Consider the following 17,466-nt stretch of genomic DNA (forward strand, 5'->3'; position numbering starts at 1 on the left):
CTCTTTCCCTCTCCCTGTCTCTGTCTCTCTCACTATTTACAACTTTGCCAAACAGAATTATTCTCTAAAATATTTTGCTATTAAATGAGATTCTTCATAACCTACATTACAAATCTGGAGCTAAAGTAAGAACAGGAATATACTGGAAATCTAAACCAAAAAAATAAAAAACAACAATCCAAGAGTATGATCAAGTGTAAACATGTTGAAGTTGTAATTCCACCTCCAATAATTTAAAAGAAACAAGGTAAATAAGCATCCTAGACATAACCTGAGTTAAAAATTAAAAACCTATTTGGGTACAAAGCCATGATATAAAACTAGGCAAATATGATTGTACAATCATAGAGAAGAGAAATAGCAAGGAAGAAACCTAGCATATTAAGTCATGTATCCTGGAATTTTTAAAACCAGAACTTAAAAAGTTAAAATAAAATTAAAATATTTTATTTACATAAATTTACTTACACTAAATTCATTTCCTCTAGGTTAATTGTTATTCAAATCAATAACATTTTGTTTGGTGTTAACTATAAACTAGACACTAAAAATGTAAAATAAAAAAGCAGTTCTGCTACCAACAACCTCTAACAGAAAAGATAAAGAAATAAGAAATATTAATATCTGAGATTGAGATCCTCAGGTATTTAGATATTATATCTTTGGAGGATACTTGAATGTTTTATAAGTGCTGAAGGGAGCAGAAAATAATATTGGAAATAAGAAACATGGAAGAGCAAAGTTTATTTTTCTTTTTGTTTTCAATTTCAATTTCCAATAGTTTACCTTCTTTTAAAGAAGTAATTCTGTCTTTAGTATCTAGAAAAGTGCCTAATATGTACTAGATATCCAGTAAGTTCTATTGAATGAATCCATGAATGATTGTTAATTTTTTTCTATTTTGATCCTATTATTTTTGAGACACATGATACAATAACCCAACTATTGAGAGACACAGAGCAGATATAATTTCATAATATGTTATAAAGTAATTTTTATTACTAATAATTGAAATTCCAAAGTTTTAAAGTAATTCACTTCATATAAAATTTAGTGAATTCTTCGATGACTTATTTTAAGAAGTTGGAGTTAGTATTAGTCTTTAAAACTGATGTAAAAGTTGGAATACATGAACATGAATGTGCCCCACCTGTGTCCCCGAAGTGCAAGAGTCACTGATTTGTACCATTTTGTCATTCTTTTAACTCACTTCCCATCTCTAATATCCCTCCAAACAATCCTTGCATTTTATTTTTATTTTTCTTTATGCTGTTTGCTTTTCCTTCTAAAATGTTGTTCCTGCCCAAGCAGCTTGGCAAATTGCTACTTTTCCTTAAAGATTCAACACAAACATCATTTATCTGTGAAACTGAACTTCTTGATCACACAACATTTTGTGCTGTCGCTATTATATAAGCGATTTTCTCAGAATCACGTAAGAATTGCCGTCATGCCTTATTATTCTCTAAAGGCAGAGATACAGTCTAGCACAAACTTAGAGTGTTAGCATTTACAAGTCTTTGTTGAGTAAAAGATCTAAAAACAAAAGAACAAAAAAGTTTAGGACATTCAGATCAACAACCTTCAGATGCTTGTTTGAATGTCTGCAGCAACATCCTAATGTAGTTATCCACACTCACACTTCAAGTAGCAGTTACGCCTGTTTGATATAGTTGTAGAGTTTTGAATAATTTTACTAACTTCAACCATGATGTTTCACATTATTTTCTATCTTTTTGTCCTAACATAATCTTTGGACCATTGGAGTAAATTTAACACTTCTTCTAATTGCATGTCTCTAACCATGTAAAGGCAATGACATAAGCCACTAAAGTCTAATTCTATTCTAACCTATAATTTCTAAATTAAAATCATTGATCACATTGCTGTAATTGAAACAAACCATAAAGAAAATTTAATTATTAAGTAAGGCAATTATATACCTACCTACTTGAATAATTTATATATTGTACAATGTAGATTTACGCTAGCATCTGAACTGAACTAGACATTAGAAACTTGGATTGTGGCCCAAAGAACACATACCTCTGCTAATATATTATTTCCATGTCCCTCCATAATTCAAGCTAATTGAATATGTTCAACAGAAAACACTGGCCACATCACATTGCTTTCAGTTAAAAAAAAAAAAAAAGCAGTATAGATGAAAAAATGTAAAAATACTACATATTAAGTATCCTTGCAATCTTAAAAAGGTTATTTTTATAAGACAAGTTTTCATCATGGCTTTTCCTGTTTCTAATGCCAAAATACCTAGAAAATTAAAAAATGATAATTCTTGCTTTTGCTTGCTTTCAAATGATTGAGTGGACTTAACTTTTCAATGTGATATAACCAAACAAACAAATCTGTTCTTGAAGTAATTCCAAGAAAGAATGGGTTCTCAGAAGATTTGGACTGTTGGTTCCATCATTCTCAAAAGCATTTCCATCAAATATTCCTATTGCTTACCCAGCTGCATCAGGTATTACTGTGTCATTTAGACTGATACTGACTACTGTTTTAAATTGTTACATATCCACCCCAGCCAATCAGATCTAACACTTTTTACCATGTTGTATTATTTTCCCATTAGCACTTACCACCTTCTAAATATATATAAACAGAATATTTAATTTTCATTTACTTGGTAGCTTTATTGTCTATCTCCCTATCACCTAAAATGTAAGCTTCATGAGCTAAGAATTATTCTTTTTTATTCATTAATCTATTCTCAAATTGAAAATATCTCTGTTATAGATAATATGGGTAATATATATTGCAGAATAAACTAATCCTAAATTATTTTTGTTTGTTTTCATGGGATTCAATAACAAAAGTGCCAATTGGTTACAACAAAATCAACAACATAGATGGTCATTAAAATATTTGCCAAATCTTGTAAAAAATATCCCTGAACAGAGGTTTTTGCTTTGTTTTGTTGTGTTTTTCTCCTATTCTTGAATTTACCATAATGAAAAGCCTAGAGTACTGAACAATTAAATCCCAAGTGGTATATTTTTACCCAATTGTCTTAATGGGAAACAATAAAAAAAGAAATAAAAGGTATCATGTGCTGATAAACAAGGCAAGTATCCTAGATATGTAAAATAATTTGTAGTTATTTCAGAAATCATAAAATTTTAGATAATTAATCACTTATAAGTGCTTAAAAACATGACTCAAAACTGTTACAGAATAGTGCAACAAATTAAAACTAATTATGCTTAGTGGTGTGCATTCAACTCAATCAATAATCAGCAAAGGTCTGGGTGTGTGTCACATGTACCTTAGCAGGCACAGCCCAATGCTACAGAGACCGTAACTGATGCAGATGACTGCACAATATTGTTTCAGAACATTACCAGGACTTTCTTTGAAAATAAAAAGTCTGCATCATATAAAGCTTTATGTTCCTCCTTTTTCATGGCCATGTGTGCCAAAGAGAAAAGACTAACTTTCTAGGGAAATGAATCAACTCTGAAATAAGGCCTAACAGAGGGCCAGGCGCCATAATGTAATTTGATGTGACTGCAATTCCTACTGGCAGAAAAGTGGCATGAAATGAATGCATAAGGCTTCTCTATACACACTTCTTTTTTTTTTTTTTTTAAATATATTTTATTGATTTTTTACAGAGAGGAAGGGAGAGAGATAGAGAGTTAGAAACATCGATGAGAGAGAAACATCGATCAGCTGCCTCCTGCACATCTCCTACTGGGGATATGCCCGCAACCCAGGTACATGTCCTTGACCGGAATCGAACCTGGGACCTTTCAGTCCGCAGGCTGACGCTCTATCCACTGAGCCAAACCGGTTTTGGCCACACTTCTTTATTGTAGAGCAGAAAGTTTATAAAGTAATATGCACGTCTTAAAAAAGCAGTGTTTTAGAACATTATTCAATATTTTCTCAAAGGATACTCTGGATTAAAAAGCAAGATGATTAAATGTAAACACATTTATGTATTCCTATAAATTGTACATAATGTGTTAATACACATGATCTCATTTATTCTTTTGAATGATTTTACATGTCAGATGGATTCATTGGATCTGCATTGTCCTTGTGATACAATATTAAGATGACAGACAGCAGGGAAATAAAAACCATGAGAGATTTGGCAAGGTTCTTCTTCCTTGTCCTATATTGGCTTTCACTTTTTACTTTCTGTAAGCAAACCAAAGTCATCTGAATAAGTATTTAAACTAAGTTGATTTAATGATCATCAGGATCTACAAGTTTGAATGTTCTCTATAAAAATCATTGAGCTAGCATTTAATGATTTTAAGTCTCTTATAGAAGCCATGTGCATTTTGAGTTTTGTACTAATCCAAACTCTTCATAATAATCAGAGGCACGTGAAAGCAGCAAGCAAAATATTTGGGAACCTATATCCCAATACCCCTGACGACTGAGTTGTCTTCTTTAATTGTCTCTCTTCAAAAACAAGGAGCTTTGAGCTTCTAACACACGAATCAGTTGTGCTAATATTGACATGACTCATACACTGCTCAGTATAGAATTACTTTTTGCATAAAAATTATTATTTTTAAGAATAAAAAAACATATAAACACAATAGACACAAAACAAACGCAGATCAGTAAATATTAAGATCTCAGAAATAAAAGGACAAGCTATATTCTATGGCACATTTACATATATTTTATGTTGACATTTTTAATTGTACAAAGGTTTTAAAATAAGAAAGATTTGATGCTAGCACATTTTTAGAAATGAGCTTAGGAAGGAATGTAAAAATTTAAGGGAAGCAGTTAGAATATTTCTTCCCTGTTTAGAATCCACATCAGCTGTGACCAAGAGTCTGTTTTCAGTGATTTTTAAGTCTGTGATACACCCATGCCCATATGATATAACAGGGTAAATGTCACACTGTTTCACATATCAGAATTTTCATATAATGTCCAACATTAGCGCACATCTCGTTAACTTACAAAAATACTCTCAATGGCAAAATGATGATTCATGAGAGAATCTGTTTTTAACAGTAGATACAATCTGTTATCTCTAGAGGAAATGAAACAAGAATTTTTCATTAAGGAGATTAACCTCATTTTAAAACTAATAAAAAATTCAAAATAAATATTTAAACACTAAGATTCCTAAAGTGAAATAACATAAGTTTATACATTTAGAGTAATAAGGCACATGTCTGGCTTGCATGACTGCATGTAACATAACACATATTATGACTGATAAGAGAAAGTGGGATAAAAAAAGTAAACAAAAATATTGATTTATCCTATAAACTTTTAAACCTATTTAAATTTAAGATGTGAAAAAATATTGTTCTAAACATATCTGTATTCTATACTGCACATTCAGTTACTTACAGAAATAAATTATGTATGATCTGATTTATAAGCTTGCCAGCAGAGTTCAGAGGCAGTGTTTCAGAAACAAAAAGTCTACCACGTCCTCGATAAGAAAATGGCATAAAAGAATTAACCACCTCTTCCAGTGATGTAAATATAACACATGTCAAAGCCAGAATAAGAGCATATCAAACTTTACAGAGTAATGCCGAAAACTGAAAAGATAAACATTTTTAAAGCATAATATATTTGTGTATATCCACATCTTTATTTTAAGCTTTTTGAATCTATAAAAATAATTTTAGATTCATAACTTGTGTCAAGTAATGACTGCTCTCCAAATGTGGTTGTCTAAGGGGCAATTTGTTTAAATAAATATGCATGAAGTTACTTTAAGTATAAAGTATTAGGCATGTGAACCAATCCAAACATCTCATAAATATCAAAATACTTTATATAGGAACCAAATGACCTATTTTTAACTGTATAATTTGAGATAGAATTATACATTCTCATTTTTTAACAATTCAAATTTCTACAAAAGAGTGAAGCTTCCATTATCTAGCAACAGTGATACATTTGGTGGGAGAAAGGGAATGAAAAGGGGGAGAGGACAAAAATGTAGATTATTATCAAACTGTCATCTTCCAATTTAATTTCAACAAATTCACAAGGAGTCAACATTAAAAGTGAAAAATAATCTAACAATTTTCCTACAATGTACTCAAAATTAGGTAATTATTTTGAAGCTGATGTTTTGCTAAGTAAATTCTCAATTGACTTTCGTTGAGAAATATGCTATTGGTAATGTTGGTTACATTACCATGGAAACTCTAAGAGTCATATCATTCCACCTACTGCTTCCAGTGAGTAAAGCACATAGTCTGGATGGACAAACTATTACCCATTCAATGTTTAATTTTCAAATGAGGTAATTTTGTAAACTAACTTGGTGGTATCTCAATAATTACCTTTGGTACCTGTTCAAAGTATATATGCGTTTTAAATCTCTCCCTTTGTAAAAAATAAAGCTTTTCTATAGAGAGAATATATTGTTTCCTCATGTTAAAAAGTGAATTATTTTTTCTGAATTCTATATTTGCAAATGTTATTTTTATTCTTTAATTACTCAATTTTATGGACAAAAGAAATTTTATAAATAGAATTTTTAAGATGTTTATTGGCTACCAACTATATAAATAGGATACAATGTAAGTATATATTTAAATAATTTTAAGATATCATGTATTAACTTCAACAAAAATGATTCATTTGTGATAAGACACTACCAACCACTTTGGCCACTGAACTATATTATAATTTCCTGAAGGTCAGGGATTCATTTGAAATTCTTCACAGTGTTTATAGCACAAGCATATAACAGGTGCTCAGTAAATGCGTGCTGAATTGCATTAAATGTCAAGATCTAACCTTCAGGAAAAAAGTCATCACATTTTTCAATAAAGGAAAAGACCAAATGTGACAAGATGATATGTCAATAACAAACTGCGGAAAGAAGGTTTGTTGCTTTTTTACGTGCTATTTCTTACACGCTAATTTTTACATGCTAATTTTTAAAGAGAATTTTTTTAAGGACTTCACTCTAAACTTACTTTCATTTTTCTCATAATGAATTTGGAGATCTGTTTCTGGTAAATTGTTAAAAATTACTTCATTTACCTATTAGTAAGCTTTGGATATTATAATGGCAAATGTAAATATTCTTCATTGTCATAATTACAGAAGGAAATTTGGGGGACATTTATCTGAATGACCTTGGAATAGATAAAGAATAAATTAATGTCAGGTAATTAATGTTAAAATTGTATTATATAGTATTCATTTGTACGCATATAAAATATTTCATTTCAGTCAAATTCTTTATACTCTTATGGAGAGGTCCCACCATTATGCTATGCTTTCCTCTAGCAACTGCCTCACTTCATTTCTTTGCTTCCCATCAAAGTGCCACTTCTGGAAAGAATTCTATGCACACACAGTTTTAATTTCCTTAATTTCATCTAACTTGTCTTTTCAACCCAGTCCCCATAAGCTTCCAACCATTTTGCTTACTTAAATGACCTAAAGGTGCCACAACTATTGCACTTAGTAATCCTTTATTCCAGAACAGCTTTTCAGACATACTTGCCTGAGTCTCACTCATTTTCCCCACCATACCTTGTCTGTGTAAGGGCTAACCTAATCATTATTTTAAAACTAGAGGCCTGATGCACAAAATTTGTGCAAGAGTAGGCCTTTCTTCCCCTGGCTGCCAGCAACAGCTTCCGTCTGGCACCTGGGACCCAGGCTTCCCTTGTAGAGGGAGGCCCCACCCACCCATCGCAGCCTGCCAGTTGAGGCTGAGATGGCCCCTGTGAGACTGAGACGGCCCCTGGGAAGCTGAGAAAAATACCACATGAACTCACTCATTGATGGATAATAAGGACCATTATAGACTGATGAACAAAAATGGATAGAGGCAGAGCAGCATTGAGCAGACTGTCAAACTACAGTGGGAACCCTGGGGAGGGTTGGGTGGGGGGGCCATAGGAGATCAACTGAAGGACTTGTATGCATGCATATGAAAATAACCAATGCACACAAGACTCTGGGGGGTGGGGTAAGTTGGGGGAATGTCAAGGGGGGGAAAAAGGGAGGCATGTGTAATACTCTGTAATACTTTAAGAAATTTAAAAAAAAAAAAAACAGAAAAAGGAAAAAAAAAGAAATAGTCTGTAATTGTAGCTTTATGAAAGATGCAGATCTCATTTGCTAAATAACCTATCAGAACCATGAATGATTTTTGAAACATCAGTTATTCTAAATAAAGTTTTATCTATTGGGAACAAAGAAGAAAGGAAGACATTTATTCAGATATGGGCTGGCCCCTTTGTTACGGGGTTTTCATTGGAAACATTTGGGTTGGAAAAGTAGGCCCTAGGAAATTTCTGCGTGAAGAGCAGAGGAAAACAGAAAGCATTTCTAGGGAGCAGCCAGAGACTCCGCAGCAGATGAGTGAAGTATAACACTTCTTTTTTCTTTTAATAAGATCTACAAGTTAATTAAGAGCAATTAATCTAGCAGTAGGTTCTGAGGTCTGAGGGGCCTTGTTTCCATGCCAAGGTTTATGTGGGAATCTGAGAGCTGAAGCAACTTGGAACAAAATACTGTAAACCTGACAAATTGGTGACAAAATACAATTAACCATAAAAATAGTAATACTTCTCAGTTCTATTTGTGCTTATTTAAGATATTTGCATAGGGGCCCAGCCAGTGTGGCTCTTTGATTGAGTGTTGACCCATGCACCAAGAAGTTATCTGGTTCAATTTCCAGTCAGGGCATATGCCCAGGTTGTGGGCTTGATCCCCAGTAGGAGGAGTGCAAGAGGCAGGCAATCCATGTTGATGTTTCTCTCTCATTGATGCTTCTCTCTATCTATTCATCTATCTATCTATCTATCTATCTATCTATCTATCTATCTATCTATCTATCTATCATCTCCCTCTCTCCCCTTCCTCTGTATTTAAAATCAATAAAAACAGATTTTTAAAATATCTGCATAGGGACTATGGTCAGAAATATTGTTATGACTATGTATAAGTCCAGATGGGTACCAGATTTATCTAGGTGATCACTTTGTAAGGTATATAAATGTCCAAGCACTATTTTGTAATATAGTATCTTCACAATAATTGACAATTTAAAAAAATAAAAAATGTTATAAAAAATAAAAGATTTGCTTGAGAGCTATGTTATTCATAAACGTCATAAGACGTACTACATATTATAAAGAAATTTCATTTATTTTCAAGAAGAAAAAACGCTATGGAAGAAAAGGGGGTGGTATCAGAACACACCGCAGAAACTATGCAGTTGGTTTTCTAGAACACACCCACCTCTTTTCTCTTCCTTGAGGCCATGCGTATGCCTGCTTCTCCTCAGATCCTTTATGATCCCATATTTCCCTTCTCTCTAGTTTGGAAGTTCATGCTCTGATTCTTATGTTTTGCAAAGTACACTCTCCCTGAAAAATATTAGCTACCTCAAAGGTTTCTGCATCAGCTATCTTTTTTTAAAAAAATTGATTTTTCAAAGTGTTACAGATACCCCTCTTCCCCCCCTGCTGACCCCCTTCACCCAACACCTGCTCCACCCCAGGCCTTCACCACAGTACTGTGTCCATGGGCTATATCTATATGTTCTTTGGTTAATCTCTTCCCGTCCCCACCCCATTACCCTCTGACCTCTGTCAGTCTGTTCTATGCATCCAGGCCTCTGGACCTGTTTTTTGGTCAGTTTATTTTGTTCATTAGATGCCACATATGAGATCATTTGATTCTTGTCTTTCTCTGACTGGCTTATTTCACTCAGCATAATAACCTCAGGTCCATCCATGCTGCTGTTGCAAAGGGTAAGATATGCTTCTTTTTTACAGCCATATGGTATTCCGATGTGTAAATGTACCACAGCTGTTTTATCCACTCATCTATGCATCAGTTTCCTACAGAGAATGAGCATTAGTGCCAAACAGACTGTTCTAGAGTAGTAGAGGGGTCATCATCCAAACCATAAAGGCATCTAAGATAACTGTGTGAATCATAATGCAGAGCTAATTTGTACGTAGGAAAGCTAAATCCCTTGTTGAGGTCCTAGGAACATGACCTGGATACTGGATTAAAGGGGGGAAAAAATGTGAGGCTGAGAAAAACATACAAACTGACACTGTCCAGTATTTTGGAATTAATGATAGGAAAGCCATACATGGAATTCACTGTTAACATATTTCAAATAAACTTTTGTCATAAAGTTTTTACTTGTTTTTCTTTATTGTTGAAAGTATTACAGATGTCCTCTTTGTTTTTATTATTTTTTCCCCACTGACCTCCTCCACCTTGTACCTACACCTCCCAGGCCTTCACCAGACAACGGTCTGTGTCCATGGGTCATGCATATATGCATGTAAATTCCCTGGTTAATCTCTCCCTCTCTACCCCTCCCTTTACCACACCTTACCTCAGAAATTCATAAAGCTGTTTTTAATTTAAGAACTGGTTTAGTTCCCCTTGTGTTTTTAATAATTCATTGCCGTAGCTCTATAATTTATGCCCTTAGAATTATGTTCATGTTTTATAGTAGAAACACTGTATTCTATTTTATTGGGACACATAAAATAATAAAAAAATTAAAGCAGGGTATCGAACAATCTGTAAAAAGGCACATAAATTCTTTAAATACTATATCTTTATATATGTATATTTACTCACTTATCTAATTTCTGATATAAACCCAAGATTTTTTCTTTATATAAAGGTCTAATATTTTCAAATTTAGTTAATTTTGATATCTTCTTTACATATAATTCATGACGCATAATTCCTTATTCCAATTTCTTTAAAATTAAATGATAACAAAAGACACTTTTTTGTTAATCCTCATGCAAGGATATTTTTTCTATTGATCTTTTTTAGAGAGAGTGGAAGGGATTTAGGGTGTGGAGAGAGAGAGAAACATGGATGTGAGAGAGACACATCCATTGGTTGCCTCCCACATATGCCCCCAGGGCCAGGGATGAAACCTGTAGCTTCGGTAAGTGCTCTTGACCAGAAATTGAATCCAGGACCGTTCTATATATGGGCTGATGCTCTAACCACTAAGCACCCAGCCATGGCAAGACCCCTATTAATCAACCTCAGTTTTTAAATCTCTCTTATTTTTTCTATTTTCTGCTGTTTTCTATTACTTTATACTTTTTATTGTTTTCTGTTATTGTCTTCTTATCTTTAAAGCTATCTTATTCATACATAATTTACAGAGATTTTTTAGTCATTCATCTTTATTGTTTTATCAAAGCATTCAAATTCATTTCATACAAATTTCATTGCTTATTCATTGACATTTCATCAAGTTACATATATACATAACTCAAACTAATTTCCAAATCTATAGTCTTGGAATTTGTTTTGCAAAGCCATATTTATACCATAACTGAATTCATGTGACACTACAAAAAAATATTCTCTTTTGTGGGTGGTTCACACATGTGTATATGAAAGGAATTACACTTTATTATAGATACAGTGATTTCTGATTATCATTTTGTTAAAGGACATTTACAAGAACTAATTTGAATAATTTTAACTGTTTACAATAAACTTTTTTTTTCATTTTCAGAACTAATACAAATGTTTAAATCATTTTAACAAAGTTTCCCTTTATTTTAATTAGTACAGACTATGAACAGAAAAGTAAAAAGAAAAATATTTACATCCTTACAGTGACAATTTAAATTAGAATTCACATTTCAGTTTTTATCCTTTCAGTGTGCACTATAAGAACAAAACATTCTTCCTTCTTCTATCAAACTTCCTACTCAACTAATATTAAGTCATTGCTTTGAGTCAATAATTTATGTTCTTAGCATATCCTCAATTCATAGATATTCATTTAAAAACCATATTGATTTAAAACAAGAATTACATTTTCCATAAAATAGCATGCTCCATGTTTAATATATTATCTGTTTTCTGCACTTCAGATTTATATTTAATTTGCTGATAAAATTGCAACTCAATCCATGTCAGACTCACTACTTATACACTTGGTTTCCTTTGAAAATTAAAACGCTAACCTGAAAAACAAGCACACTGTTCAGGGACACTATCTTGTAAGTTTGGTTGTTAGCTCCCTGCTGTTCTCAACAAATCAGTCTGCAAACTACTGATCCATGTCACAGCATTTCACCTCCATTTGTTGGAAACAATTGCCTACAAACTAAATGCTTTTCCATTGAATTTGTTCAGTTAAAGATATCCTATTTTCTTCAGTGTAGCTTATGCTTATAGATTTTTATAGCAAGCTAAATATCAATGAATGTAAGAATAATTATGAATTAAAATCATATGTTAACAAGCTAAGTGCTGTTATATTGAGCAATATATTAAAGAAGTTTTCTAAATTCTTTAAATCATAGCATTCATTATAGGTACAATTGAAAGAGTTTTATTAAATCAGAGTATTTTAAAATAATTTCAATAATTTTAGCCCAGCTGTCTTGGCTCACTGGTTGAACATCGACCTATGAACCAGGAAGTCACAGTTAAACTCCTAGTCAGGGCATATGCCTTGGTTGCCAGCTCGATCCCCAGTGCGGGGTGTGCAGGAACAGCTGATAGATGGTTTCTTTCATCATTGATGTTTCTATCTCTCTCTCCCTTTCCATTCCTTTCTGTTAGTGACAGGGGGGAGCTCCTCAACCCCCTGATCGGTCCTGCTCTGTGCGTGACAAGGGGGAGCTCCCCAACCCCTTAATTGGCCCTGCTCTGTGCGTGACAGGGGGTCGCGCCACAACCTCCCCATTGACCCTGCCTTGAGTGTGACAGGGGGTGGTGCCCCAACCCCCCAATCGGGCCTAACCTGAGCATGACTGAGGGTGGCATCGCAACCTCCCGATCCACCCTGCTCTATGCATGACAGGGGGCGGCGCCCCAACTCCCCAATTGGCCCTGCTCTGAGCCCGACCAGGGGCTGCACCTAGGGATTGGGCCTTCCCTCTGCCACCCGGGAGCAGGCCTAAGCCAGCAGGTCGTTATCTCCCGAGGTGTCCTAGACTGCGAGAGGGCACAGGCCGGGCTGAGGGACCCTTCCCTCCCCCCCGAGTGCACAAATTCTTGTGCACCGGGCCTCTAGTTCTATATAATAAAAGCATAATATGCTAAGTGTCCAGTCACCCAGTCAGCTGTTCAAACAATCAAAGCATAATATGCTAATGATATGCTAAGGCCACTTAACTGCTCACTATGACATGCACTGACCACCAGGAGGCCGACAGTCAACTGGTCAACCAGTCACTATGACGTGAACTGACCACCAGGGGGCAGACGCTCCGACTGGTAGGTTAGCTTGCTGCTGGGGTCTGGCCAATCGGGACGGGACTGAGCTAGATAGGCAGGACACACCCTGGAGCCCTCCCACAGTTCCTTCCTGGCTGGCCAACCTCTTGTGTCCCTCCCCCATCCTGATCATGAACTGGTGGGGTCCCTCGGCCTGGCCTGTGCCCTCTCACAATCCGGAACCCGTCAGGAGATGTTAGAGAGTCTGTTTTGGCCCTATCCCATAGGCCAGGCTGAGGGACCCCACTGGTGCACAAATCTGTGCACCAGGCCTCTAGTATACAATAAAATATTCCTCGTGTTTCTTTATTCTTCTAAATTCAGCACCCAGGAAAATAGTGTAAGTGGAAGTTCATACATAGTGTACTGATGGTTTGAAAGAATTAGTATGGCTTTTTAACTTGAAGATAATAAATGGCCTGAGAGATTCTCCCAGAGCACTATTCCAAAATCACCAGGGCAACCTTTCACTTCACTGGTTTAAATGTGCCCTGGTGGTTTAAAACATAATTGCACTTCTTCAAAATTAAAACAAACTGTTCATGTAAAATCGCGTTCCCAGGAAAAGGCGGGGGGCGGGGGGGAGTGCTGTCTAAAATGAGTTTATTCTTTTAGCAAAATACCAACTTTTCAGTAGAAATGAAAAGTTTAAGGTGAAAGTAAAATGATTTTTATTGATAAGGCTTATTTAGTGAAGGTAATCTTTACTGTCAAGTAACAGAAGGAAATCTTTGGACAATTGAAAATAACAATGTCTAAAAGTTATTGTGCATTCAGAGTAGCCTCATGCTGAGCTCTTCTGTGTACAACTCATATTTCCATGGGTGTGTGTGTGGGGGGGGGGGGGGGCGGGCATTAATAACATGCTCATTTTAGAGAAGAAGAGAATAAAATAGAGAAAATTTAAGTTGTCCAAGGCCACCCAGCTAAAAAGAGGTGGAGCAAGGATTCAAAGTAAGATTGTTTGGTCTCAGTGGTCTTGACCATCACATTATTAACAAAATCAAAGTGTGGATCATTTCACCAGCAACCCCATTTCCTGTTTACTGTGTATGACAAGCTCGTTTTATAAACCATGAATGTAAACTAATGTATTTTGAGAGCTAATTTAAAGTAAGTTAAATATTTCTTAAATCTGTTAGAATTCTATTTGGCTTCCAGATACAAAGCTTGATTTATAGTAGCCCTAATAAGCAGGAATCTGTTGTCTTGTATAGCAAGATTCCCAGAGTTGGCAGTACAGGGTTGATCAACTGCTTCAGGTGCCTTGGAGGATTGCATCACTAATGCTCCCTGCTTCCCAGTACTCCTGCCCTTCTGAACACTTTGAAGATGTACTGTTGCCCTCTTGCAGCCAGGCAAGGCCCTGGGACTAGCTCAGGCCAACAGACAAAGATCATAAGTCTAGTGTTACTTCAAACTAAGGCAGTTAAAAGCCCTTTCCTGACCCTTTCCATCTTACTTCTTCCCTCCCTGGACTTAGAGACTCTGCGCTGTAACTGCACACACAAGATAGTAACAGGCTAAAATCCCTGAGCTACTATTTAAAAAGCAGTTGCCCTAGAGCAGCAATTTTCAACCAGTGTGCTGCAGGAATTTTTAAACATGCAATACCTGACTATTTAGTCAGAGGCACTAACCTCTTTTGCCTTAGATAGTCAAATTAAAAAAACGGCAACAAGCAACGCAACAATAGTCATCCGGTGTGAATGTCCTGTATCGAACCATAAATATATAGGTCATATAATAGAGTTGCATCTTATTTATTTGTCACATGTCCTAATGAGATTGCATCTGATTGGTTAATTATTGGTACCAGAAATCCTTATATACAAGTACCGATTTTTTTAAGTCACTTTAGAGCACAGAAGATGTATAATTACTATTATTATTATTTAATAAATCAATTAAAAGTATACCTATTTTTGTCAAATCAGCATAAAATGTACTATATTTTTGGTATACCACAGAATTTTAGTAATTAGTTTATGTGTGCCATAAGATGGAAAAGGATGAAAATCACTACCCTAGAGAGATGATACTACAACTGAGAAATAAACCTTTGTTTAGTAAGCAACTGAAATGTTAGGATTAATTTGTTTCACTCCATAGCCTAGACCAGTGATAGCGAACCTATGACATGCGTGTCAGAGGTGACAGGTGAACTCATTTTTTTGGTTGATTTTTCTTTGTTAAATGGCATTTAAACATATAAAATAAATATCAAAAATATAAGTCTTTGTTTTACTATGGTTACAAATATCAAAAAATTTCTATATGTGACACGGCACCAGAGTTAAGTTAGGGTTTTTCAAAATGCTGACATGCCGTGCTCAAAAGGTTCGCCATCACTGGCCTAGACTCTAGCTAATACATAATGATGGTTTTCATCATCAGGCTTGCAGTTAGATAATTGACACCCTTTTAGCCATTATTATCACATTTCAGGCCAGAAGGTAGGAGATAAAGAGAAAGGCAAATAGTCAAAGAAAATCCTAACCAAGTATGCTTTTCCAAATTTCTCTCTCAAAAGGCAAAACTCAATGACTTGTACACAAATTTCATTGACCAACATTCCTTCATATGGCCATTTCGATTACCTGGGAGTATGGGAAGGTGAATATATTTAACTGAATACTTCACCATCCCCCAAATTGGTAAGAAGAGAGAGGAAATTAGCATTAAGTTATTTCCAGAATTTTTAAGGCTCTTCTAATTTCCAAATCCTTCTAACTACTTCTTTCTTGATTTTTGAGTTTCAACCTTCAGGGACACTATCCACCCTGAAACTGTCTCCTCTCCCTGCTTCCACAGAACCTCTCTTTCTGTGTTCTTCTCCTTACCCCCTTACAGTTTTCAATTTTGTTCACTAATGTCTCCTCCTGCCCATATCTCAAAGTTGTTCCTTTTCAGTTTTTATTATTCCACAGTTTTCTTTGAACTCAGGGACTCCTAGAACTTCATCCATACTCCTCAAAATTATTCTCACTCAACTTTAAAACCTCTCCTACCAGCCACTTCTTGTCTTATTCTTTGGAAATTCAATATTTGAATAATTATATATTTGTCTCCCATTAAACTACTACTTTTTCTATATTTCTTATTCCATTTAGAATCAGAAAATGTTTAGGCATGCTCAATTCCTCCACCTCTTTTATCCCATCTTACTTTCAACTAATATGCAAATACCAAACACTATCTACTAAATTAAATTTATATAATCCTCCTAACCTTCAACCTGAGAACAACTTTATTGGTTCTTATTCTTTTCATCATTCACAGGGGCCAATTTTCAAAGCTTCTGAGTTGGCATGCTTGCCTACCTTTTTTCCACCCTCAACCAATACTCCTAATGACACTTCCAACTTCAAGTTGGATTATGTAATTGACTTGTTTAAAATAACTGTGTGTCCCACACTCCTAATCAACCTTCAGAATAAAAGCCAACTGTATTAATAACGTATGCCAAGATCTTCATGATCAGGTAATCTCCCTGGAATTTCCACTTCTCCAGGAAAAAATAGTACACTATCTTTTACCCAAATGAAACTTCTTGTCATACTTTTTTAAAAATATGCTTTGATTTTTCAGAGAGGAAAAGAGAGGGAGAGATAGAAACATCTATGAAAGAAATACTGATCAATTGCTTCCTGCACGCCCCCTACTGGGGGTTGGGTCCATAACCTGGGTAAAACCTTTTGGTGTAGGGTACTACACTCCAACCAACTGGGCCACCTGGCCAGAGAGAGCATGGCGCCATATCTTGTCACCCTCATTAATTATAACTCTTGCTTTAAGACTTTGCTGAAATGTACTCCCTCTATGCAGTTTCCCTTAAATCCTTGAGCCAGTCTTTGCCTCTGTGTTGCTCCGGATATGCTATATATGAGAACATATCATGGAAGTGTTTGTTTATAGACAAATTCCTTACCAGATTGTGATCTTGCTGATCTGAGTTGGCATGCTAGCCTACATTTTTATTATATCTTGTTTTGACTGTATATACTGTACACTGCCTGGTATGTAGTAAACACTCAATGGCCCTCTTAAAAAATAAACTTGTTGATAGATTTTCTTACATGTGCTTGCTCTCTCACTGTTTCCCTAAAATTATAACACAATATAACTCCCATCTTAAGCAAGTTGCCTGTAATTATCATTGTCTTTCTAAAACAAACAAAAAAAAAAATGCAACAGCTGCACCTACTCTGAAAATGGATCCTTGGAGAATATAATTAA

General features: G+C 35.0%; 1 protein-coding gene across 3 annotated transcripts in view; it reads right to left on the reverse strand.

Annotated features, from left to right (window-relative positions):
• CSMD3 (CUB and Sushi multiple domains 3) overlaps positions 1-17,466 on the reverse strand; it is an 872,847-nt gene that overhangs the window by 608,731 nt on the left and 246,650 nt on the right. The gene's annotated exons all lie outside the window — the stretch shown is intronic.

This window comes from Myotis myotis, unplaced genomic scaffold (assembly GCF_014108235.1).
Source record: "Myotis myotis isolate mMyoMyo1 unplaced genomic scaffold, mMyoMyo1.p scaffold_m19_p_16, whole genome shotgun sequence".
Taxonomy (NCBI): Eukaryota; Metazoa; Chordata; class Mammalia; order Chiroptera; family Vespertilionidae; genus Myotis; species Myotis myotis.